The 21,984-nt window shown below is 40.3% G+C and overlaps 1 protein-coding gene across 2 annotated transcripts in view; it reads left to right on the forward strand.

The window, feature by feature from the left end:
• The first annotated feature begins 796 nt into the window (after window positions 1-796).
• The window catches only part of fhl3a (four and a half LIM domains 3a), an 85,915-nt gene continuing 64,727 nt past the window's right edge, over window positions 797-21,984 (forward strand). The window contains exon 1 of one of the 2 annotated variants that reach the window (XM_062992141.1): window positions 797-949. The gene's annotated coding sequence lies outside the window, so the exon portion shown is untranslated. Of the gene's footprint in view, window positions 950-2,198; window positions 2,253-21,984 lie in introns of those variants that run through there. The other variant, XM_062992142.1, reaches the window with a different exon arrangement.

Consider the following 21,984-nt stretch of genomic DNA (forward strand, 5'->3'; position numbering starts at 1 on the left):
TTTACCAAATTAGTTTCTTCAAGAAGAAAAGAGTTTTACCAAATATTTTCTGACAAAAAAAAAATCACCGATTAGCAGTTAACAGGTAAATTGAGGCAGAAGTATAAACCGCCCCACATTTATATGAAGTGCACTACATAGAACGTAGAAGCCATTTCTTAAAACTGTATACAGTGCTCTTCTATAGGGCTTAGGTTGGTATTTTGGACACAACCGACTAAAGTGGGCTTTCGTATTATATCAAGTTTACTATGCAGCTATTTGGATTTAAAGCGTATGTAAACTTATGAGTTATATTTTATGGTATTTAAATTAGCCTTATGCATGCTAATGCAAAGTAGTTTCTTTAAGAAGAAAAGCGTTTTGCCAAATATTTTCTGACAAAAAAAAAAAATCACCGATTAGCAGTTAACAGGTAAATTGATGCAGAAGTATAAACCGCCCCACATTTATATGAAGTGCACTTCTTAAAATCTAGAAGCCGTTTCTTAAAACCCTACATAGTGCTCCTGTATAGGGCTTAGGTGTGGTATATTGGACACAACCGACTATAGTGGTCTTTCTTATATTATTATTATATTAAGTACACCACGCAGCTATTTGTATTCAGATAGTGTATAAACATATGAGTTATATTGTATGGTATTTAAATTAACCTTATAAACTTTATCAAATGAGTTTCTCTAAGAAGAAAAGTATCAGGCAGAGTTTAATGAGGGCGGGACTCCTGAACTTCCTCAGTATGCTGGGTTTATAGTAACGCATGGAGCTGTGGAGCGCTACACTCCGCCTTCAGACTGAGGGAACCTACACAACTCTTCATCCTGACGAATAAAACACCCTAGCAGGACTAAACAATAAACATAAAATACACATTATTTCATTATAACAACAACAGTACCGGCGTGACATCGTGCTTCTGTAAATAAAGAGCTACTTTTCTTTCAAGGTAAGCACAATTTTGTGTATTACTACCTCAGCACAGAGTTAGGTACTTTGTCCTGACATCCCATTGATTCTCTTTCCTTTCCTTAAGCCAGGCTTTTATTCATGTCATATTCTGTAGATTATGGTGGGTAGACTGGTTTTTGGTTAGTAAACCATTAACTTCCAGTGTGCTTATCAACTCTGAAACTGAAACACTCTGCTTATACATTTTCCTTTTGCAAATGCTGCAGCTTGGTTCATGGTTATGTGTGATATCAGTACAATTAAAATATGAAAAAAATAACCACAGCAATTCTCAGGACTTACTAGAACTTTCCAATAGAGTAATTTTAACTCTGGTTCAGAAAAAAAGTACACCCTGGATAGGATGCCAGTCCATTGAAGGGCAACAAACAGACTTCCAGACTAACTTACTTGCTCACACTTGGTGCAAATTAGAGCAGTCAATCATGCTTCTGTATGTTTCTAGTAGAAAGAAACCGAGATACCCAAAGGAAATCCACACAGATGCACAAAGAACATACAAAACTCATTAAAAACAGTGAATAAAAGCAAATATCAAACCCAGGTTCTCAGAAACATGTTGCTGTACAGCACCCTCTTTTCCTACCCATCATACACACCATGTATTTTAAAGGTTTTAAGCCTAAGGCTATTGGCAGCATTGTGTTGTTAGAGTAATTATTGTATTTAATCTAAGTGTTATTAAAAACAAAGGCTTGGTGATTTTGTTAATTTTGTTAATTTTTGATTAGGGATGTAACGATACACTCTACCCACGATGCGATACGATTCACGATACTGGGTTCACGATACGATTTTTTGCCGATGTTTTTAAACAAAATGAAATTGAAGACAAATTATGACAAAGTTTTCTTTTATTATTTCTCTTAAAAAAATAAAATACTGTATTTGTGCTTATCTTTTATTTATTTAAATAATGACTGTCCTTTTATTTCTGAGGTAGGTACAAACTATGCAAAACAAAGCTGCACATTTCCCATTTTTGTGTAAAAAAACAAATGAAATTTTAAAACAAATCCCACATTATATAAATAAATGAATAGTACAAATAAAGAAAGTATCCTCACAAATAAATTTTGGCAACCCGGCAAGTGCCGTCAACCAGGCGAGGTGAATGGCACCAGTGCCCTCTGCTGTTTAAAGTGAATATCAATTTGAATCGTGCCACACGTGCACCGATTTTTAACTGTCTTGTGGTGCATCGTTACATCCCTATTTTTGATCATGGTCTGGTGCCACCAGGAAGCACTGGGCTCATTGCAGGAATACACACACAAGAGGTTGGTAATCCATCACAGAGCAACACACACTGACACACTCACTGTCACTAAAGAGTGCTGTTTTTGTATCACATTACAATTGTTCTGATTGTTCTAAATGCTTGAGTTTAGATGCAAATCTCGATGCTTTTTGTTTATCAGAGAAGTTTTGCCTGGGCTGTTAGATTTCCAAGAGTATATTAGTGAAAATAAGTATGCTTTTTGACCTGTATTCAGTGATGAACCATATACAAATAATATATTTATTATCCACCACCTAAATAATACCTGCTCTCTAGTGGTCCTGTGGGGGTCCTGACTATTAAAGAACAGTATGAAAGGGGGCTAACAAAGCATGCAGAGAAACAGATGGACTACAGTAAGTAATTGTAGAACTACAAAGTGCTTCTATATGGTAAGCTGATAAAATGGACAGTGAGTGTAGAAACAAGAAGGTGGTTTTAACGTTATGGCTGATGGGTGTACATGCTGCCTAATTCCTGAGCTGTCTGTGTGACGTTTTACTGGCTCTATTTAGGCGTTATTTGCATTAGTTCTGCTTATATTAGAGAGGTAGTGTTGTACACTGATGATAGTTGTGTTGGGTAATGCTCTCTTCCCTGTTGAGTCAAGGGTGAGACTGAACTTCCCATTTTGTCACTGGAGGACATGTGTGCACCATGTGACTAGCCACTAGTTAGGATGTTATTTAAAAGTGTAACAAGCCCTGTCAAGTCAACACAAAAAAAGATTTACTGTATTTACTGCTCATAAGTGTCTGAGTTCCAATAAGTACACATTCTTGTGAACTGACTGATCTGAGTTGCATCAGGATGCTTTTTTTCTTCAGAAACACACAGTCTGGAGTTCCTGTAGGTTTTGCTGTTTAAATACTGTTATTTTGATGATGAACCCTTTTTCCTCCTCTGTCTCCGTACTGGGGTAATGAGTCAAGAAGTTTCTAAAGTCTCCATCCCGCCATCCCCCATGTAATTTTAGCATCTGGTATTTGACAGGGGTTGAGGGAGGTTGAAAATGCATTTGTTTGCATTTTCTATCCCCCTGTCGAGACCGGTGTTGAGGCTACGAGACTCCGGCGAGCCTTGAAAATGGTCACATTCTTTCAGAACAGCATGTTTTCCTAAGGTTAGCCCCTTTTCAAGCCCTGGAACGCTGCCATCTGTGGTGTGACTCTAAAATGAGAGTGGAATTTGTCATGCAGGCTTCCTCTTTTCTATTTTTTAATGCTTCTCAACAGCTAGGAGTCTAGATATAGCAGGTGGCAAGGAGTTGAGTTTCAGAGTGCTAATGATTTTAGTGTAAAAGACAAATGGTTAAACCAGGGGTGCACAACTTCTTTTTACCAAGGGCCGATTTCACATAAACACATAACCAGAGGGCCACAAATTTCATTTTTACAGATCTGTCCACATGAATTTGTAATACAGTTGGGTGATATTGAATACAGGGCTGGGTGATATTGAAAAAAAAAAAAAATCTATTATTTTCAAATGTATTATCGATTCTCGATTGCGTTTTGTTTTGTTTTTGTATGATGCAATTGAAAAATTTTAATTTAAAAGACTGCAGAAGTGCAAAAATAGTAACAGCACCACCGATAATTATCCTTTCAAGGGACTTAAACTTTATAACAATAACAATATAATAATAATTAACAATAATTTAAACAAAATAGATATCTTAATTAGCTATAATCTTTATATAAAAAGCTCACAAACAACTCACTTTAAATAATGTGCAGCATAAGAAAAGTGCAAAACCACAAATAGTTCTTTACAGGTTTTTTAAAAGGAACACGAGGCTGTTTACTGTTTTTACCACTGAAGTGAGTCTGTATCAGTATCTACACTAGGGGACATCAAGTAATCACTCAGCTCAGCTTTGATTTTGTCCTCTTGTGACTGGGGGGTAGATGGAGGGGGCACGGTCCGCTTCTAACAATATGGACTACAATTCCCATGCTCCCACATGTCCCCGGTCAGCCAATCCTGACCACGCTCACCTTCCCGGAGTTTTGATTCAGTTCAGCTGTGTTCGGTTCCATGCGCATCTTATTTAAACTCTTCTGTTTGTGTGTCTCGTTGTGAAGTTTTGCCGATCGTGTTTGGTTTGGACAAACACATGGTACCGCTGAAGTAACTTGTATTTACATAATTTACTTTTCAGTCGCAATTTCATGGTGAATTTAAAGTGACAGCGTCATTTATTTAAAAATGCATCAGCACTTCATTTGGCAGGCCGGATCGAGAGTTTTGCCGGGCCGTGTCTGGCCCGCGGGCCGTATGTTGTGCACCCCTGGGTTAAACAGTCCTTGTGAATTTTACAGTAGGGTAAAATCCACATTTTTATATGGTACAAGACTTGAAAAAGATTAGAAGGCAGTTGTAAAATACAGCCCATAGGACTGGGCGATATATCGCGAATATATTCGATATTACTTTTTACACGATGTTAAAAATGGCCATATTCGATACATGTCTAGGATACACAGGTTATCATTTGAGAACATTTAAAACAGAGCACAAGCGCTGTGATAACGCTTTCTCTAGCACATGAGCGGGTGGTCGCGTGCACGCACACACATGCAAACTGAATCACTAAGTAAAGAGTCAGAAACGACTCTTCAAACGAATTATTCATTGGAATCGAATCAGGGAACTGCTCTTATCTATGGTAAAGATTCATTTGTTTTGCTCACACAAATGAATCAGTTCATTTGTGAAAGAGATTCATTTGTGTTTCAAGCCTTGAAAAACAGATGTATAAACCAATCAGAGCTTCCGAATTCAGATTTTGGGTGGAATTTCAATCTGTCTTGATTGGTTGTAATGGCATAAGTGACAGTTTAGTGAACGAATTTCCAGTTACAGCTTTTTACCTTATGCCTAGTTCACACTTCACGATTTTTGCCCTGACTGGTCGGCGCTAGTGCTGGTGCGATCTAAACTCAGCTCTCAATCGCTATGTGTGAACAACCCGACAACTCGATCCGAGCGGCTCACCGAAGAGAGATTTCTAATCTCTAGGAGAGATATCCTAATCTGAGTTGCCCGACTGGCAATGAGTGCTGTGTCTAACAGCCAGTGAGAACGTAAGATACGGTGTGAGGGGAAACGCAGGGGAGGAGTGTAAAAAGATGGGACAGGGGCATAATATAGTTTATATCAGAATACATTGGCACACACACAAGTTTTACAGTATTTCTGACCTTCTCGTTCTCTACAAAACATAACACCAACATTGCATTGCTAAAATATTTATTAACCTCCAACTCACTATAGAACAATCCATGCTGGTCGCATTGCCAAATCCACTCAGATTCATTTATTTTTTCTCCTTGATTTTACGCTGCACATCAGCGCACAAACTTTAATCGCTCGCTACTTGTTGACGTGCATTTTTGGACGTGGTATCGTTAAACATTTCGTCACTACTCGCGTTTGTTTTTGTGGCAGAACGTTTTTGTGGCAGAACGTTCTTTGGGAGAACAGAGAAGCCAATTCCAGTTGGTGATAGATCATGTAGTGTGAAACCCCCTATCGCCGATCAGTCTTGCGACTTGAAAGACTCCCGATTACAAGAGATCCAGTCGTGTAGTGTAAACTGTACAGCGACCTGACGACTTGGAAAGTCGTGTAGTGTGAACGTGTCATTATAGAAGGATAAACACAGTTGGAAATGGATTTATATATTCTGGAAATATTCTGGAAACATGTAAGGTGGCCTTAAAGAAGAAAAACAAGGTGATTATATCCCTAATGGAACAACACACGGATATAAATTTGCAATTTAAAGAAGAGAAGCTCAGGTACGCAGAGGTTATGATTTTATGCTGCTGTGTGGTTGGTCTGGGTGCTGTTGTTTAACGTGCACTTTCATTTTTTTAATGCTCATTTGTTTGAAGTAAAACGGACAGTATAAATGTGATTGTGAGATTCTGCTGGTTTATTTGATATAAATATTGACAATATGAATAAAAATACAGCCTGTAATAATACAAAATATAAACACTGTAATTCTGTCGATGTATCAGAACTACAGTGTTTTGTGTTTTTAAGATAACTTATAAACAATATAAGCTAAAAAATACGACCAGTGGTCTGCAATTGTAATTTAAGTCTACATTATATCGTATCGTATATCGGCACTTCTCAAAAGCATATTGAGATATACGTTTTTTAGTCATATCGCACAGCCCTAACAGCCCACAGACTGAGCTGTTAACTTCTGTCATCTTCTAACACCAGTTATACCCTTTCATGATCTCTTTACTTCTATAAGCCAATACATTTTTATTCACGTCCTGTGTATTTGCTAAAGTGAGTCTGAGTTACAGTTCTAATGTGGTCAGCTCATCTGACCTAATAGGTTTCAGCAGAGAATCAGTCCGCAAGCTGTGTGCTACTTACCTCGACTTAAAACGGACCGTTTTCATCTTTAGTAGTCCACCGCTTCATTTCCTCGTCTGTATCCTGACTGACTCGGCTAAATGAGCGGTGGGGGGGCATGTGTCTGGCGGTTCAGGGCCTGGTGTGAATTCTGAATGCTAGGAAGTGACCTCAGGTTTCCGGCGTGCTGACTCCAGGTGCTACAGTAGAGCTCTGAGCAGCTGGTGGCTTCCTCCCTGGCTGGAAGGAATGAATGGATGAAACTAGATCCTCTGCATCAGGGCCTCATGGGAGTCTCAGTCATTGGTCTCCTGTTTGTTTATCCTCTCTCTCTCTCTCTCTCTCTTCCTCTTGCCAGCAGTGATGTCCACATGGTCACTGGCGGGATGTGGTGGACCACTTCCCTTATTTCTTATACTGCCACTGCCAGTAATATATATACAGTACAGTATATATACACCGATCAGCCATAGCATTAAAACCACCTCCTTGTTTCTACACACATTGTCCATTTTATCAGCTCCACTTACCATATAGAAGCACTTTGTAGTTCTACAATTACTAACTGTAGTCCATCTATTTCTCTGCATGCTTTGTTAGCCCCCTTTCATGCTGTTCTTCAATGGTCAGGACTCTCCCAGGATCACTACAGAGCAGGTATTATTTGGGTGGTGGGTCATTCTCAGCACTGCAGTGACAATGACATGGTGGTGGTGTGTTAGTGTGTGTTGTGCTGGTATGAGTGAGTGGATCAGACACAGCAATGCTGATGGAGTTTTTAAACACCTCACTGTCAATGCTGGACTGAGAATAGTCCACCAACCAAAAATATCCAGCCAACAGCGCCCCGTGGGCAGCATCCTGTGACCACTGATGAAGGTCTAGAAAATGACCAACTCAAACAGCAGCAATAGATGGGCTATCGTCTCTGACTTTACATCTACAAGGTGGACCTACTAGGTAGGAGTGTCTAATAGAGTGGACAGTGAGAGGTATTTAAAAACTCCAGCAGCGCTGCTGTGTCTTATTCGCTCATACCAGCACAACACTAACACAACTAACACACTAACACACCACCACATTGTCACTGCAGGGCTGAAAATGATCCACCACCTAAGTAATATCTGCTCTGTGGTGGTCCTGTGGGGGTCCTGACCATTAAAGAACAGGGTGAAAGCAGGCTAAAAAGGTATGCAAAGAAACAGATGGACTACAGTCAGTAATTGTAGAACTACAAAGTGCTTCTATATGGTAAGTGGAGCTGATAAAATGGACAGTGAGTGTAGAAAAAGGAGGTGGTTTTAATGTTATGGCTGATATGAAGAATTTGGTGGAAATTTGGTGAGTCTATTACAAAAGTAGTAAACATGGTTTCATGTGGTGTTTATTTAGTACCTTATTTGGTCTTTCCTGTCACACTTTGTGTCCATTCTCACATCCTGCATTCATTTTACCTGGTGTGCCTTTAATCAAAAGTAATCAAAGCAGTACTGCAATCACCACCCCTGTATGCACTTCAAAGAGGACAGACAAACAGATCCTTGACCAAATCAAGCCTAGCCTCTCGTACTGAAGCACTCTAATATTCCGGACACCTTATGAAAAGAACCAACTCATTTTAAAAGACTTATGCTTGGCTGAGTTGAAGGTAAAAGAGGAAGAAGACGACCAGAAACAAGAGGATAGGATGCAATCAGAGGAACAATGAACAAGCCATTAGGAAGCCCAAGGAGTCAAACAGATGACAGGATGTTCTGGAAAAACACTATCCATATGGTTGCCAGGAGTTGGACTCAACTTGACGGCACCTAATAATAGTAATAATGCACTTTATTCATAATTTGGTGCCAGAACATCACTCACTCTGTCTCTCACACACACACACACACACACACACACACACACACACACACGCACGCAGTGTTAAATTGCAAAAAAGAGAAAACCAAAGTGCTCAAACAGATTGATAAATACACTGCTGTATTTACATCTGTACAGTCAAACCTTTGTTCTAGATGATTCAGATCGATTTGTAAGCATGAATAAACACACACACACACATTAGCAGTCATCAACCCACTCTTTGTAGGTTAGTATTATACATTAGTGTTAAATACATTCATGTAAAACAGTGACGTGACGGTATCTGGCCAGAACTATTTGGACTCCTGACCATGAGCTTGTTGGACATCCCATTTCAAAAACAAGTGGTATTAAATTAGTGTGACCTCTGTGTGATCTATTTGTGTATAACAGCCACCCTTTTGAGAATGCTTTACACAGGACTTTGAAGTGTCTCAAAAAATGCCTATAAAGTTAAAAAATGAGGTTTGTGTCTTCTACAATAATACTCATAATAATAAACATAATAATAATTGTGCTTTTTAGCACATCTAATTGCCCCATTGCATCATGCTTTCTCTCCACCAATGCCGATCCCTGCTCTGATTGAGGAGAACGAAGCTAACCCACGCCCCCTTCGACATGTGGGCAGCATGCCGTATGCATCTTATCACCTACACTTTGACGAGTGCAGTGCAGCCTAGCTGCGTGTACGGCGGGACACACCCTAAGAGCACTCTTTTCTCATCTTTTTTCAGGCGCCATCAATCAGCCAGCAGAGGTCGTAATTCACCAGTCATGAGAGAGAGACCCCATCCGGCTTAGTCCAGCCCATATGAACAACAGGCCAATCGTTGTTCATGTGGCCGCTCAGCCTCAGCCGGCAAGGCAGAGCTGAGATTCGATACGATGTATTCGAGATCCCAGCTCTGGTCCCAGCGTGTGTTTTTACCGCTGCGCCACCTGAGTTATTTATTCTTTTCATTTTGTACAGTAATGATACTCATATTATGACTGATGCTTTGCACAACATTTATTTATTATTACAACAGTTATTTTTGTTCATTTTTGTACATCAACCTAACTCTGCATCTCAGTCCAACTGTACGTTACCTTACTTAACCTTGTGTTATGTTGAACATACACATCAGTATATTTTTGTGTTATATAGTGGAACCTCGATTTAACAGACTTAAAGGGTGGAGCACTGGTCCGTAAAATGCGATTTTTCGAATTAGCGAGGTTTTTTTCAGGGGGTGTAATGTAAAACATGTAAATAAATATTAAACCTGATGTACTGTACCACTGGGGAGAAATTTCAATTACCTTGTCTGGTAAAGATGTTTGATCGTATAGTGGGGACTCTATCTATTATTTTGAGTATCTATTTAGTATTTATTATTTTGAGTCTGAAGCACTGCTGGCGGCTACTGGAGCAGTGCTGGTGCATAACTAAGCACTAGAACTTGAACTAGAAAAATGAAGCAAAAATACAGTGGAAAAAGGCGAAAACAAAGCGAGCCTCCTGACAAAATAAAGCCTATCACTCATGTAAACAGAGAGACGTGCGCTGGCTAGTGGACAATTACTGAACTACTCTTGGTACGCTTCTCGTAGAAATTTTAAACAATCGGACCGGACATTTGGTTTTCCAAATTTTTTCTGTTAAATCCGAATTCCGTTAAATGGAGGTCCGTTAAATCGAGGTTCCACTATACATACATACAAGCAAAGTAAGGATTGCATTGTACCGTGTAACTGCTATTTCATGTTTCAAGACAATAAAACTCATAAATAACACTGAATATCCTGAAAGGTATCACCAGCTCTCACGGTGCATTCTCTTCTTTATCTGAGCTCTTTCTCTGCCAGGCATGGCTCACATCTATGCCTTGACTCATCACACAGGTCCTGGAGCTGCTGAGTAACACTTCTCTCTGGACATTTGTTCATGTGTGTCTCCTTCTTTCCTAACTCTTATGAGTAACAGTGATTCTTGCACCAGGAGGCTTGGATATTTTATCAGCAGAGAGACACGCTCAAGCCTGCAAGCTAGTAATATTTACTGCATTATATACACCACCTAAACATGAATGCCCTGCTGGTCCCAACTTGTAGCACTCACAGGAGATTTGCCTACTTGGCACTTTAATAGCTGCTACTGTCAAGTAGACAATAAAAGTTTCTTGAGGGAAATGAGTGTTATAGCTGAGCACGCTATAAACAGCAAGCCCAAAGATAATAATTGTGCTTTAAAGTAGGTGAACTACAATGGGGACTGATCCAGGACAAATTGGTACAGGATTATAGCTGTAGATGTTGATGATCTGTTACACTGAGAAAAGCAGTAAAGATGAATGTTAAGTAATTAAGAAGCACTTACGTGTTCTTGTTAATGTAAATGTAATGGGAAATGTGTTTGCTCTGGATTATGTTTTCATTCACTAGCCACTTTGTCCTGGTCACGATTGTGGTGGGCTCTGTGCGACATGGAAAAACTGGGTACAAGGCCTGAATAATTTCTGGACAGTGCACCATTCCATCACAGTGCAAATTGCACACACGTTTACTCACTTCCACCTTGGAGCAATTTATAGTAGCCGGTCCACCTACTGGATTTTTGAAGGTGGGAGGAAACCAGATTTCTCAAAGGAAACCCATGTGCTGAGGTCAATGGATCGGACTCAGTTTCCCAGGATCTGTGTTGCCATGCAGCACTTACTTTACCAGCTGTGCCACCTCTAGTAATAGTTATCAGTTTGTCAGCTGTTTGAAGAAGCTTGAAAGCCATTTCATTGTTTACTTATGCCCAGTTCACACTACGCGATTTTTGCCCTGATTTTCGCTCGCCGACTGGTCGGCGCTAGATTTGCCAGCTCGGGAGCAACTCGGCGTTTGCTCGGCGACCGAAGCGAGATTTCTAGCATGTCAGATATCTGAATCTGAGTTGCCCGACTGGCAATGAGTGTTATGTCGAACAGCCAATGAGAACGCAAGATACAGGGTGAGGGGAAACGCAGGGGAGGAGTGTAAAAAGGTGGGACAGGGGCATAATATACTGTAGTTTATATCAGAATACATCAGCACACACACAAGTTTTACAGTATTTCTGACCTGATCCTTCTCTACAAAACATAACACCAACGTTGCATTGAAAAAATATTTATTAACCTCCAACTCACTATAGAACAATCAAACACTCAGATTCATTTATTTTTTCTTTTTGATTTTATCCTCCACATCAGCTCACAAACTTTGATCGCTCGCTACTTGTTGACGTGCATTTTTGGACGTGGTACCGTTAAACCTTCCGTCACTTCTCGCGTTTGTTTTCATGACAAAACATAATTTGGCAGACCAGAGAAGCTCGCCTGAGATTCCAGTTGGTGATAGATGGTGAAGTGTGAAACCCCCTATCGCCGATCAGTCATGTAGTGTGAAATACACACCGACTTGAAAGACTCCCGATTACAAGAGATCTAGTTGTGTAGTGTGTACTGTACAGCGACCTGACGACTTGGAAAGTCGTGTAGTGTGAATGTGGCATTACATGAGTGTTCAAATTCTTATTGTGAGTTCTGAACGGGGTTTTCAGTCAAACGTTTATATTTTTTTCTTTCTGTGCTGCTGTCAAATAAGTTTTTTTTATTATTATTTTTGGAACATAAATATTGTTGCACCTAGAAGTCTTCACTAATACCCCTTTTCCACCGACGCGGAACGGTTCCGGTTCGCGAACTTGATTTTGAACCTGTTCTGCATGTTTCCACCAAAAAAGAGGTTCCAGACAGCAAACTAACGTTCTCATCTGGCACCACAGAATACTTGGTTTTTCAGCGAGAACCGTGACGTCATCTGTGGGCGTGTCAAAGTGTAGAGGTTCGGGTGCTTTCACACGAGAAGCTGCTAAACCACTGTGCTGTTGTCTCGTATGGAGCTTGACGCTGCACTTCTATCTTTTAAAGTTTACCTGATTACATTTTGAGCCAGTTTGCCACTGATATTCGCTGATATTTTCAAAGCGCCTCAAAAGAGATGATCTGTGTGATATGACGTGGTAAAAGTGACCCAGACAGTACGAAAAACGCTTAACGTGAAAAGTAAAGCTCAACGTGGCTTGTTGTACTAAAACAACGACGGATCAATTTGGGCAGTACAGAGCACTTATAACCAGTAATAACAGAGATAAGTTTAGTGTTCCTGTGTCGTACTTTTGGTACAATCTGCCACATTACGCTTTTTTTTACGTCATGCTTATTCGACTCTGATCCTCAGAACCCCGAGCTGCATAAACAACACACGTGAAATAAATACAACTAAACACAGATATATGTTGGCGTTTTTCCACCAAAAGAACCCTGGTTCTTGAACCGGTTCTGTTCAGGTTTCTTCGAACCTTGGTGTTTTGTAGAGAACCGACCCTCGTTTCCACCAGTTTTTGGGAACCAAGCCTGCGTCCTTAACAGTGGGTGTTACACAACGAAAGTAAAGAGTAGTAACATGATAGTGGAGTGTCATGCGAGCATTTGTGCTGTTGTTACAGATGTTAGTTTTTATACAAAAAGCGTCGATCAGCTGCTGTTGATAAGACGTAGACGTGTTTGTTGCAGTTGATGTTTTCTTTAGTTCACTGACGTGAGAAGCGTTTTGCTCTTCGCTCTCACCACGACCCTCGGCGCAGATAACCGATTTGCTCAGCACTCGGCTTAAGCAATAAAACATCACTAAAGTTCCACAACACGAACATCCATTTGTGTGAAATAACCATCAAATCCAGTCTAAAAGCTCCACATGTATCTGTGTTTAGCCGTATTAACTTTACATGTGGTGTTTATGCAACTCGGGGTTCTGAATCCGCAAAAAGCTTCAACTAAATAAAGCTTAACGTGGCTGAATGTACTAAAAGTACAACACATGAATTTCTCTCTGTTATTACTGGTTATAAGTGCTCTGTACTGCCCAAATTCATCGGTCATTATTTTAGTACAACAAGCCACGTTACGCTTTATTTTTCACGTTAAGTGTTTTTCATACTGTCCGGGTCACTTTTACCACGTCATATCACACAGTTCATCTCTTTGAAAATATCAGCGAATGTCAGCGGCAAACTGGATCAAAATGTAATCAGGTGAACTTTAAACGATGAGAGTGGTTTAAATTCTATATAATGTTATAATGTCTCATGTGTAAGCGTCTAAACCTCTACACTGTGACACGCCCACAGATGACGTCAAGGTTTGCGCTGAAAAACCAAGTATTCTGTGGTGCCAGATTAGAATGCTAGTTCGCTGTCTGGAACCTCTTTTTTTTGGTGGAAACACGTGGAACCGGTTCAAAATCAAGTTCGTGAACCGGAACGGAGCCGGATCCCGGTCGGTGGAAAAAGGGTATGTATTGTATTTTAGAGTGGGTTTGATTGTTAGTTCACACAAATGCTCGTGTCGTGGAACGCTTTAGTAATGATTGCTATTTGCGCCAAGGTTCGCGGTTCCCAAAAACTGGTGGAAACGCGGGTCGGTTCTCTAAAAACACCAAGGTTCGAAGAAACCCAAACAGAACCGGTTCAAGAACCAGAGTTCTTTTGGTGAGAAAGCGCTATAAAAGAAATGAAGTGTAAAACCAAATGCCAATACCTCTAGATTCAGGGCCAGTTGTAGCCTAGCGGTTAAGGTACTAGACTAGTAAGCAGAAGGTCGCTGGTTCAAACCCCACCACTGCCAGGTTGCCACTGTTGGGCCCTTGAGCAAGGCCCTTAACCCTCAATTGCTTAGACTGTGTAAGCCGCTTTAGATAAAAGCGTCTGCTGAATGCCGTAAATGTAGATTCTGTATTGTAATTACGTCATCTTTTCCACCACAGGTTAAACACACCAGATAATTCCTGTTTTTCTCATCCATGACTGTACAGTAGTTTCTATTTAAATTGAAGCTGGATCCTGCCATACCACTGTGGCAACACTTACAGTCTTTGTTGCTGCTTACAGTGGCAATTTACTATTCCTGATTGCATCACAGAATGACTGCTTTTAGTTTTTTTTTTTACTAACATCTGTGTGCAGCATTATTCACTCCAGTAAGCCTGCTGTTCAGTCCACACCGCTGCCATCACTGTTGCCTGTCATCAGAAGTCCGTCTGTTGTACAGACACCCAGGCATGACTTGGAGCAAAAGCCATGACTGGATTATTAGCACTGATGACTTCTCAACACTTAATTATCCCACACATCTGTATTGCACGAGCACACAAATGGCTGTGACGTCATGGGAGTTAAGACAAAATCAGACCAGCCACGCACATGTTTCCATTCTCTAATAGAGAGAGTATGTGTAAGCATGTGTGTGCGGTTTCCTGGGTTGACGTCTAGCCTGCTTTCTTTGCTTTTGGAGTTCCAAACAAATGGACCTTAACTGAAGACTGCCGGTTATGGCCCAGCGTTTGGCTTCAAACAATGGATTGGGTTACCCAAGTCAGCCCATAGAGTACTCTCACGCCAAAAGTTTGTGGACATCTCTTTTAATTATTGAGTTAAGTTGATTCAGCCACACCCGTTGCTGACAATCGTGTAAGTGTGTTAAGAAATTCCAGTGGCCTGTACAGAGCCATATGCTTGACCCTGTTAAATACTCTAGGAGTCATCTATTGAAAACCAGGCCTTCTCATCAAACATTTGTATCTGACCTGACAAATGCTGAATGCGCATACATTTCTACAGACACACCAAAATTTGGATGTTTGTTGTTATATGAACATGGTTGCTAACACCATACATAATCATAAAATTAATTTCTCTTAACTTAGGACTATAGTAATAACTTCAGATCAAACAACATTCATGTACAATAATTGGTTACATCTATAACATTTAGACTAAGAGGGATCTTCATATTTTCATTAGGGATGTCCCGATGACGTTTTTTTGATCCCGATCCGATACCGAGTCTCAAACCGATACTTGTATTTTCTAGATATTGTCTAGATAAGAACTAGATAATACTGTTCACACAGTGCACACTTCAAGTACATATCAGTTATTCAAATTAATCCAATGTTCTTTTTGAGGAAAACCAGCATCTCTGCCGTGTTAGCGGACAGCCGGTTGCTCTTTTCATCATATAATAATAAACTCACTGTATTCGACTGAGTGTTTATTTTTTAGGTGCCGTATCAAATTGGTAGTAATTGTAGATCGTTTGGTTAAATGATATCTGGTTGTTTCTTATAAGCCACCGTACTTGTATGCGTGTTGTAACTGAAACAAACTTTTCTGTGGTTGTGTTGTGACAATGGTTTGATGGACGTTTCTACGCGAAGTGAGTGTGTTTTGACCCTTTGGGGCTTCCATAGTGCATGGAATAGCGTGCTTGGCTAACGCGATGACTCTGTTCGGTACCGTAACAGAAGAAATTAATAAAGTGTTATGCTCCCGACAATTTGTGAATATACCGTGTATTTATTTCTTTATTAAGCAAGTGCATCACTACTTTGTTTTGTAAACCGGAGTGATCCTGGACTCACACACCATATAAATAGTAAAATTCTACAGTAATGAACGCAGCTCTGCTACTACCGCTTCGTGAAACGCTCGATTTGCAGACATTACACTTCGCTGTTGGACTTGTTTCACTTTCCAATTTAAAGTATTTCCACACAGCGGACATGCTGACGTAAAACAAAGGATCAGGCTTAGGACCGGCCTTAGTAAAGCCGATACCGATCAGTTAAAAAATGCCTTGATCGGCACGATTCCGATCTATGAGATCGGATCGGGACTTCCCTAATTTTCATGAAATTTTTTTTTCCTCTTTTTCTCAGACCCCCCCCCCCCACCCCCCCCCCCCCCCCCCAATTTTCTCCCCTATCCTGCTTGTGTTACGCTTTACCTCTACCGATACAACCCTCCACTGCTGACTGAGGAGCTTCGCAACTGACACACGCCCCCTCCGACACGTGAGCAGTACCGACTGCCTCTTTTCACCTGCACAAGGCACAAGTTCATATGCGAATGAGCTCTGTGCATGAAGAACCACACCCTGATCAGCATTGTTCCCCATCAGTCAGCCAGCAGAGGTCATAACTGCACTAGTTATTGCACCAGTTATGAGGCTTTCCCATCCCTGAACAACAGCCAATCGTTGTTCATGTAGCCGCTTAGCCCAGCCAGATGGGAGAGCTGAGATTCGAAACGATGTATTCGAAATACCAGCTCTGGTGCGCAGGCATATTTTACCACTGCGACACCCGAGAGGCCATGTCCTTATATTTTGGTTGGAAATGGTAGGGCAGCTAGGGGAGTAATTGGTCATGTCTGAGAGAGCTTATAGTCTGAATGTAGCGCCATCTGATTTCCACCTTTGTGGATGCTCAAAGAAGCTTTAAGGGGAAGAAGATTTTCATGTTATGATGTGAAAGCAGTGGTGCATCATTGGCTACACGCTCAACCAAAAACATTTTTTGCTGATGGCATTAAAATGGTACAAGGCTGGCGAAAATGCATCGCAAAGGATGGTGACAATGTAGATAAGTGATGTCATTTGTTTTTTGAAATTCTTAATAAATAGAGTTTTTAAAAGTGCTGAAACTTTTTGAAGAACCCTCATAAATTCATGTACTTTTGGTGCAGGCCAAGCTTTAGTGGAGGCATCAATGTTTACCACTCTGGGTTCTCTATCTACCATTGTTAGCAACAATAAATGTGAGTTAAAGGCATCTTTTTATCCTCCTTAAAAATGTATCTAAAATAGGAAATACACCGTAGTCCTTTTGTTATTGCTCAGGGAGTACATTATGTACAGCCAAAGACCTTGCTTTAAAAAAAGAGAGTGCTGAGACAAACCAGCCATGCTATGCAGATGTTGATGACACTGCACTGTTGGCAAGGGCATAAACATCAGTACATGTGCTTATGCTTTTTTCCATGTATACTCACAGACCTTAATGTTCATTGCCATTCTGTGGGCATGAACTGGCATAATTAGGACTTTGTAGGATGCCATTGTTTCTTGGAGAGTTAAAAGTAGTAGCTGCCTTCTTTGTTGGAACACCTTGAGAGCACAGCACTTTCTCTCTTTCAGGCTTCTCACCGGAGCCCATAAATGGGAGAAAGGGTCTTCGGCGTGTCTATAAAAGGATGCTGACTTGCAGATGGGGATGATTTGGAACAGAGGGCCTGTGTGAGTGCTTTGGAAAGGACTTTATAAATTACTGTTTCACAACGAGGGAATCTACAAGAGGTTGTCTTGTCGACAAGTTCGCTTTGTGTCACTGAGTTGAGTGTTTATCAGCTAGTGGTTGAGATGGAGCTTCAGCAGTTTATTCGAGTTTATCTCAGTGAATTCCAATCTCACAGTGTCTTGGTGTTAATGTTCTCCAGTAAAGCTCTTAAAGATTTATAATTATTTGGTTTTAGGGCTGCCGCGATTGGTCGACCTAGTCGATGAGCATCAATGTCAATATTTTAAGTCGATGCATCGTTTTTAAAGCTATACTTATAAATGATCCTTTTTCATTTCTACAAAGTTTCCATTCATATAACCATTTATATGATTTCCCGCAGCACTACTTGACCTAAGTAGTATTTGGTCCAGTCACTAGTTGGTCCAGTCACTAGTGGCTCCAGTTACTGGTTGCCGGCGTTAAGCGCAGTCTTAAAAATGTCGTCTGCAGCTGAGTCAGAGGCCGATTGTAGAGAGCTTTCAAAAATAAGCTAAAAGTTTTCCAAGACCCAAATCATCAAAAGTCTGGGAATACTTAAAACTGGCACAAAACAAAAATGTGGTTTGTACACTGAGCAAAGCTTTGATGTTCCACAGCAGCACTAGCGAGATGTTGCACATCTGTATTGTTTCATTAAACTTCTTAATCGCGGAGATCCTAGAATACCGTATTTCTTAGCGAGTTCAGTTAGGGCGCATGTTTACTTCTATATCGTTTCATTAAGCTTCTTAATCGTGGAGATCTTGGAATACCGTATTTCTTAGCGAGTTCAGTTAGGGCGCATTCACACGCACCGCGCACCTTGCTGCAATCAAAGTGCAAAAAGCTTCTCATATGAATGAGCCTTAACGCTTACCACTTTGTTTACATCGCTTAAAATTTGAAGTGCATTTTGAGTGAATGTGTAGGTTAGAATCTGGGCTCATTCTGTTGTTACTGTATGTTGGACTTAATGAGACCTGCCAACATCTAACTATTTTATTTCTGCTATAAGTTGAAGCACTTTGCATTGTGTACGGAATGTCATAAACACATGCTGCACTTTGTTTAATATGGAGCAATTGAGAATTTGATCGTATGGACATAAACCCTGTTTACATTTAGTTTTATGCCATATTATTATGCCATACAGTTTGTTGTTAAAATAAAAGAAGCTAAATGAGATTCTGAATTACATTTTTTAAAGGAAAATGAATCGTTAGATTAATCGACGAATCGATAAAATAGTCTATAGCTTAATGGATAGAAAAATAGTCGTTGGTGGAAGCCCTATTTGGTTTTCTTTATTAGTTCTATCTTCTACGGCACTCGGACGTGAGTAGTTTTCTTTTTGTTTTTGTTTTCTGTGACTGTTTTGAATCTATTTGCACAGTAAGGGGTTCACATTAACTAGCTGGTATGATCTGTTTTTCAGTGATCCAGCCTGAGTTACGATATCTGTGTCTAAAGTGTTGAGATTTTTATGGAATGATGACTGTACTTAATGTCTCACACTAGAGCTTCTTCTATTTCACCAGAATTTATTCTACCACATCTTTCAAGTGCTGCACTTAGCACTTTAAAAATAATTCAGGCTGGATGTACATGTAGGATTTACAGGGGTGTGTAAATGTGTCCTTTTTTTTTATTAGGAACTGTGCACTACTGATTGTACAGTTCAGGCTAATGTAGCATTGCTAAGATAAACCAAAAGAATTTCCTTTATGCCTATTGTTGTATCGCTCTATTACAAATGTTACAGATTAATCTTTTAAAATGATCTATTGGGCCGCTCAGGTGGCGCAGCGGTAAAACACACTAGCGCACCAGAGCTGGGATTTCGAATACATCGTATCGAATCTCAGCTCTGACATCCGGCTGGGCTGGGCGGCTACATGAACAACAATTGGCTGTTGTTCAGAGGGTGGGACAAGCCGGACCAGGGTTCTTCATAACTGGTGCAATTATGACCTCTGCTGGCTGATTTATGGCGCCGGCGCAGAGTTGAGGAATAATGCTGATCAGGGTGTGGCTCTTCAGACACAAGGCTGATCCACATATGAACTCGCCTCGTGCAGGTGAAAAGAGGCAGTCGGTACTGCACACATGTCGGAGGGGGTGTGTCAGTTGCGAAGCTTCTCAGTCAGCAGTGGAGAGTTGTATCGGTAGAGGTGAAGCGTAACGCAATCAGGGCAGTTGGATATGACCAGTGATGGCGTAGTTACCTTTAAAAAGTAACGTAGTTACTTTATTGATTACTTGATTTTAAAAGTAACTTAGTTAGTTTATTGATTACTTGATTTTAAAAGTAACTTAGTTACTTTATTGATTACTTGATTTTAAAAGTAACTAAGTTAGATTACAAGTTACTTTATTAGTTACATTCAGCAGCTGCCGTAATGCAACTGGAGCTGCGTAGGCGATTGAAGCGGAATAAGAAACAATAAAGACGCGGAAAACTAAGTCCTCTGTTCACAAGTGTAAGTAAGATAAATACAATAAAATTTTTAGAGACAAATAAATAACAAAAAGACGATAAATATCCAACATTTTGGCGAGTGGGGTTTGTAATTAGTCTGTAACTATGGTGATATTACGTCATCACGTCCCCACGTGTAGTACGTAGCGGTGTTGTGTGCATACTGCACACTTCTGTACTGAAAGTATGTACATCTTTACTGGCCGAGTAGTGCATACTTCCTCCAATCTAGTACGTACTCTGTAAGTATGCGATTCCGGACGCAGCTCGTGACTTAATTGTGGCATAGGCCAGACGTCACTCTCCGAGATGCAAAAATAGTAACGCACAGTAACTGGAATAAATAACTTTAATCTGATTACTGGATTGGAAATAGTAACGCGTTAGATTACTTGTTACTGAAAAATGTGGTCAGATTAGAGTAACGCGTTACAGTGGATACGACTAGATTAGGGGAGAAAATTGGGGAAAAAGAGGTAAAAAATCACCTATTGATAATATTTGATTTTATAGAAATATTAGTAAGCGTAAAGGTTTAGCATTATGGGGGGGACACTAGTCCGACTGATTTTATTAGTGAGCTGCTCTACTGAGCATCACTGCACTGATTTATAGTACTTGTGGTAATTGACGTTTTATTAAGAACTCAGTTCAGATCAAGCAGCACCAAGTTGTCCATCTTGGACTTGGTCCATCTGTATGTGTAAAATAAGGCTTGGAAGTGGATTGAGAACAGTGCAGTGTTGCAGCATTGCATTGACTTTTAAAAAGGGGGCATTTAGTTTGAGTATCAGATTAAATATGTACATAATTTACCCTCGTTCCGTCTTCACTGTTTAGACTTAAAGTGTTTTTGATCACCAGAGATGAACTAGGCACTAATGATGAATGGTGTTTTGCATTGCTGCATGATAAAGAGCGTAACGTGTGCAACAGATAACAAAGAGATGGATTGCACCGCTTAGGAAGGTCAAAATGCTCTTCTTGACTCGAGCTTCAGTTTAGGCTCATATAGTTAAAAAACGCTGTTACATCCGAGACGTTTTCTACTGATATTTTATACCTGATTACTCAATCTTAGTCAATGAGATGAAGTAACAGTCCTGCCAGCACCAGTGAGGATGACTTCTACCGACTACTAGCTCCTAAAGGGACAAACATTGCCGAATCTTTCAGCATTATTTATGTTTTTTTTACTTGAACTTACTTGAATTTATAGCATGATAAATCTGATCAGAAGCAGTAGTGTATGTATAAAAAATTAGAATATTTCAAAGCTGAAACAAAAATAGTTTGAGTTGTAAATCTTCATTTGTAATATGTCCCTGTACATTACAACACTCACCCCATTCATGGCCGAGCCACCACCAGGCTTCACTGTAGACAGGCTGTTCTTTTCCGTTTATGCTGGTTTATGCAAGTTCTTCACACTTACGTTTTATCCATGCCCTAAGATTATCTGCCACAGGCCTTGTAGCAGTTCCCCGTCTTATAATATACACCGATCAGCCATAACATTAAAACCACCTCCTTGTTTCAACACTCACTGTCCATTTTATCAGCTCCACTTACCATATAGGAGCACTTTGTAGTTCTACAATTACTGACTGTAGTCCATCTGTTTCTCTGCAGGCTTTGTTAGCTCCTTTCATGCTGTTCTTCAATGGTCAGGACCCCCACAGTATCACTACAGAGCAGGTATTATTTAGGTGGTGGATCATTCTTAGCACTGCAGTGACACTGACATGGTGGTGGTGTGTTAGTGTGTGTTGTGCTGGTATGAGTGGATACGACACAGCAATGCTGATGGAGTTTTAAGTCACTCCTGAAC

Source organism: Trichomycterus rosablanca, chromosome 3 (genome assembly GCF_030014385.1).
Source record: "Trichomycterus rosablanca isolate fTriRos1 chromosome 3, fTriRos1.hap1, whole genome shotgun sequence".
In the NCBI taxonomy this organism is placed as follows: domain Eukaryota; kingdom Metazoa; phylum Chordata; class Actinopteri; order Siluriformes; family Trichomycteridae; genus Trichomycterus; species Trichomycterus rosablanca.